The sequence below is a fragment of the Phaethon lepturus genome, unplaced genomic scaffold (genome assembly GCF_000687285.1).
Source record: "Phaethon lepturus isolate BGI_N335 unplaced genomic scaffold, ASM68728v1 scaffold17345, whole genome shotgun sequence".
NCBI lineage: Eukaryota > Metazoa > Chordata > Aves > Phaethontiformes > Phaethontidae > Phaethon > Phaethon lepturus.
The window spans coordinates 1-5445 of record NW_010538557.1 but is presented as its reverse complement, the minus strand read 5'-3'; positions in this window follow the sequence as shown (position 1 = coordinate 5445).

Below are 5445 nucleotides of genomic sequence, written 5' to 3'. Positions count from 1 at the left end.
AAAGAGTGGGGGAAAAATGAAACAAGCTTTCTCAGAGGGCATTAAAGCGTTATGCCACCAGATTACATTAGGATAAGGCAGGAATTAAGATTCTTGCAAGAAACCCATGATTAAGACAGTTTTAACTTAACAAGGGCTAGTGCATACAAATATTTGAGTATTTGAATATCCCTTTCTAGTAACTGAAACTCCCAATATCTTTGCATCAGTCATGGAGCCTTGGTTAACACTGAAGGGGACCAAGATGAAGCAAACTCCTCAGGGATGCAAAATCAGAGAAAACGTACCCATAGGCATAAAGTTAACTGGTTCCATTACACATAGTTGGGGTTTGAATATTCTTTGCAGTTCAGATGCTGTGAGTTTGTGAAGACACAGCTGTCTGTGCAGTTTAAGCTTATTTTTCTGGAAAGCTAGTTATTTTATTACTATTTATTTTGCTTATGGAGAAAACTCAAAGCAAAGAGACATCCTACCATCAGCCAGATGCGATGCTACCTAGGTGTTAGTTTTGGCACAACCTAATTGTAAGTGCTTTAGGCAAGGTCCAGCTCCGTCTTGCATGCCCATCTGATGATGACTCTCTTCATTTAGGCTGATGGGCTCTGTTAATTTATGCTACATGTACCCCATGCATATTAAAAAAAAGAACAAGGAGAGAGTAATCGGAGGATCTTGAGGGGATATCTTTTCTCTCCTGGTGGGCATGGCAAACATGTTGGCTCACATCAGGGGCCACCAGGCACCAAAGGGCAGCAGGACGGCAGCCCTCTGGGACAAATGTGAGAGAGTCAGCTCCAGCCCCCAGCGTGCAGAAAAGCAGAAGGAACCTAAGGACACAGACAAGTAAGAAGCTCAATAAGGTAACTAATCCATAATCCAAGGTCCTGCTGGCTATTCAGCAGGGTGCTAGCACACACTAACCTCTTTCTGGGTTTGCCCAGACTTAGACCCCACAGTCAGTGGCCAATTCATTTTTATGTATTCCTCCATCTTTTTAGCACAACTCTGTCAGAAAACCAAAAATTTCTCTCCAGCTCTTCCAAATGCAAGGACAGAGTTTAGCATTAAAACCGCAGAAATTACAACTTGCAAGCAGACACCCCATTATGCTCTTGTGGTCACCGTCTGGGTTTTGTAAGTTTTGTCCCTGAAAAGAACCAGCTCCTTTGTCCAAATAACTGGAAAAATTTGGAATATAACAAAAATACCCAAAAGACCCCCTTGCCTTGGAGGTAACCCCATCCTCCTCTGGGTGCAGACCACCAGCCGTTGCCCAATGGCTGCCAAGCGGGCAGGTGGGCCAGGCCCAACAGGGGACCTCACCCTTCCCTTGGCTGGGGGAGCACCGGCACAGTGCAGACCTCCATGCCAGGCACCTCCTACTGCAGGGAACTGGGTGGGCGCTGGGGCAGGGGGGGGCTGGTGGTGGGCACAGAGCCGCCCATGCGCCTGCTTCCCCCAGGTGAGCCATCCACGTCTGTGTTTTTAGCACTTCCTAAGCCCCGTGAGTCCAGGAAATCCCAATCGCTAACCAATCACTCATTATCTTAAAACGAAAAATCCTGTTAATGGCTTTACCTCATACCCTGCAGCTCTGGAAACCTGCCCAGCTCCTTCTTGAGTTACTTACTTCAGCTGATGGTTTTGGCAGGTTTTTCCCCCAGATCTTGGCTACTGTTCCTTGAGGAAACTGCACCTAACCCTCTTGTGTTGTGGTTGTCTGTCCTCAAGCCTGGCTCCATGGGGCATTTATTCCTGCACCGTTCATAGACTGAAAACTGAGCAAGCAATTAAACAGTGCAATGGACAGAAGCTCGCAGGTACCTAAAACCAGTTAATGACTTCACCATGTGTTCATTAGTTACGAAGACATTTCCGTGTGTACCCATACAATAAAAACACTGACCGTGTTTAAACCTGCTTTCCATAGCCTAGTCTAAAAACTAAGTTTTATTGCAGTGGTTCTCCCATGATGAGGCTGAAAGGCACAGCCCTCCCTCCTGCAAGTCCTTAAATCAAGTTTAATGAAGTTCCCATTTACAAGCATCTCTTGTGCCATTAGCTGGCATGCAGTACAGGAGATAAAAGCCTTCAGAGACAGCACCTTACCCTTTATTAAAAACATTGTTAGGGTTTAGTTTGGGGCTTTTTGGAAGGTCAGTGGGTTTTAATGACAAAACTTGGTTCCAATCCCGAAAGCCAAGCAGGGGCTGTGCAAAGCCGGGGCACAGCCATGGACAGCTGGGGGGCGAAAGCAGCTCTGAGTCTCAAGCTGAGACATCATCCATCCAGAAAGCATACAGGAATGTAGGACAGGGTTTCAGTTCCCCAAAGACATGCATTTGCAACAGATAAAACATACTGGGCTTCTACAGTTGTCTTCTGTGTGCTTGGGCTCAGTTCAACCATCTTTTATGAGGTGACACCTTTGGGGATTTGCATCTAACCAAAGTTGCCCATGATTTGCCCTTCCTGGCATTGTGGTATAACCATGAAGGGGTTTCAAGTGGGCTCAGTGCTAACCTCATCAGCGCCCATTGCTTCCTCAGCTGCATTTTGAACCAAGGGCTCAAAAGGCACAAAAATGCTGTTTTCAGGAGTGGACAACCTACAGGTGGGTGCCCCGTTGCATTAGCTGCCACCATCCCCAATGCAAAACCCATTGGCAATGGTGACAAGGACATGGGAGACCAAGTCATACCTCCTAAGAGAAAGAGCTGAGTTTTCTTTATCCCTCCTGAGACAACACAGAAACATGATGCTCTTTAAGGGGCTCAGATAATTTGCCCCTTCCAAATTTTACTTGCAGACTTTACTCTACCACATGTCTCCTTAGGAGACCATTGCCCCCTTGAGCCAGGTGGGTTGAAGGACTCAGATGTCTCTTGGCCCCTGCTCACAGCCCAGTGCTATTTCCTCTTCATCCTGAGTTAACAGCACAAGCTAATGGGAGTCGTGCTCGAAGTACATCAGCTGCTGCATAACGGCATATGAACAAAGAAAACCCGTGTTCCCAGGCCTGGCATCTCCCAGCAGAACAGCCTCCTCTTTGTGACTTCAAAGAGCCCAATGCTATTTATGGCACTTCAGTTTCTATTTTTCAGCAATTCCATGTTCATTGAAAAACAACTTTCTAATTTTGTAATGCCACACAAAAAAAAAGCACAGACAGGATGGATTTGTCAGCTGCTACTGCCTGTAAAAAACAGAAAAAACAGTACTTTTACCACCAAGTCTTCCATCAGTGAACTGTTCCTCGCCCTTCCCCAGCACACATCTCTCTCCCACCAAAGATCTTTTTCAGGTTCTACCTTCGCAGGTGGACAAGTATCTCACCTCTGGCAAAGCACTTCCTCAAGGGAGATGGACACATTGGGAGGAAACGCACAGGGCAGGACTCACAGAAGGTCGTTTTACATTTCCAGGCTTGGAAAGAGCTGCGAAGCCCAACTGACATCTAGGGTTAAGGTTTTTCAAGATGAGACTGGCAAAGCTGTTGCATTCTTGGGTTGCCCCAGCTCACCACAGCTCTGCTTACCCATACTTCTGGCCATACTTGTTTTGCTGTGCACAGAGGGAGTATTTGATTATGCCTACATGATATACAAGTTTGTACACCACCATCTCTGAAACCACTAGGACCTGCATACACAGCAGTACAAAACAAAAGATGGAAACTGTCATGTTTCTGTCCCTTTGCGTTGGACAATTTCATTACAAACCAAACCTGTGGTTTGCCCTTACTTGCTGAGTATATGTGGGGGCTTGTGTAAGATGACAGTGCAGCTCCTGACCTTCTGGGAACCTTGCAAGGGACATCATTGCTTTGCATTTATGGTGATTGCGACAAGGGGCTGCATGTGATTTGCAGCATAGAATCACAGAATGGTTTGGGTTGGAACGGACTTTAAAGGTTGTCTAGTTCTACCTCCCCACCATGGGCAGGGACATCTTCAACTAGACCAGGTTGCTCAAAGCCTCATCCAACCTGGCCTTGAACACTCCCAGGGAGGGAGCATCCACAACTTCTCTGGGCAACCTGTTCTGGCATCTCAGCACCCTCACAGTAAAGAATTTCTTCCTAATATCTAATCTAAAGCATATGTGGCCAAAACTAGTGTCTCATCGTTGGGGAATATTTGAGGAGAAGGAAGGTGAGAATTGGCTCATAATGCTGTGAAAGAGCTACAAAAGGGCTACAAAAATAGCTGGAAATATCTGTATGACTGTCAATGCTCACCATGGACCTACGTAGCTGTCACATCTGCTTGAGAGGTCTAAGGGGAAATCAAAGAGCTTATCTGAAGTCCAGAATGACTTACTGACCACTTCCTTAAATCTCAGGCTAGAAGAGAGCAAACCGAGAAATTACTACCAGATTTAACAGCATCTCAGAAAGAATCTTGTCTAGATAGTGAGTATCTACACACCAACACAGACAGTGGCACACAGAGCACCTGGCAAAGCCATAGCCACCATGCTTAACCCTGATCATGACTGAAGAAACACTTCTTTTTCCCCTTCTGAGCTCCAGCTTAATGATGTTGGAGCTCCCAGTTTTTATTCAAAGATCACGAAAGACTGTTTGGAGACCCCCTTCTTTTTAAATGAAGTTTCCAGCCCTTCTGGTTGCAGGGAAAGTTTTAAAAATATGCACAAGTCAAGCAAAGGCTTAAAATGGCACAAAGTAAAGAAAATAATAATATTTCTGATGTCTGCTCTGAAATCAGGTTTGACACAGTTTGGAGTCTCATTGATGTGTTTTGAATACTTGTCATAGCTTTATCTTCCTAAAATGATCACGTCTAAGGAAGGCAGACAAAAACATAGATGACTCTTTCACCTGAGCAAATCAGAGGCACCATCCTGAAAGATAACATTATTTTTGGCTAAGTATGTGTGTCCTCAGGGGTTTGCTATTTGACCTTTCTTACCAAACAGCACTTCAGTGGTAGGATTGGGAGCTATTCCCCTAGCAGTTTTTTGAGCCACTTTGTCATTATTAAATATTTTAATATCCTTTTAAAATTCTCTCCAGATTTCATATTATCCACTGTGATGTGTTTTTGCTCCTCCTTAGTTGGACATGTCCTCAAAGACTCCTACTTGCATGAGTCTCATTACCACTGAGGGGCAAGTCTTGGACCACCAGTTTCTAAGACTTTCAAAAGTCTTGCAAAATCAGTATAAACTTGTTCCAGCTGGGGCATTTCACAGCTGGGCTGCTGGGAAGATCTGGAGAGCTTTTTTTTCCCGCTCTGTGATGCCTCAAAGTCCAAGGCAGCTGATGGGCATGGCTAGAGAAGATGCTGGAGCATTTCTGGCTTTCTGTTGGGCCAAATGGGGAAGAGGAGAAGCTTGAGGCTGAATCTGCTGGCAGCCTCATGTTTCCAAGGCCAGAGCACCATTTGTATTTCACAGAAATCACAGAAATCACAGAAA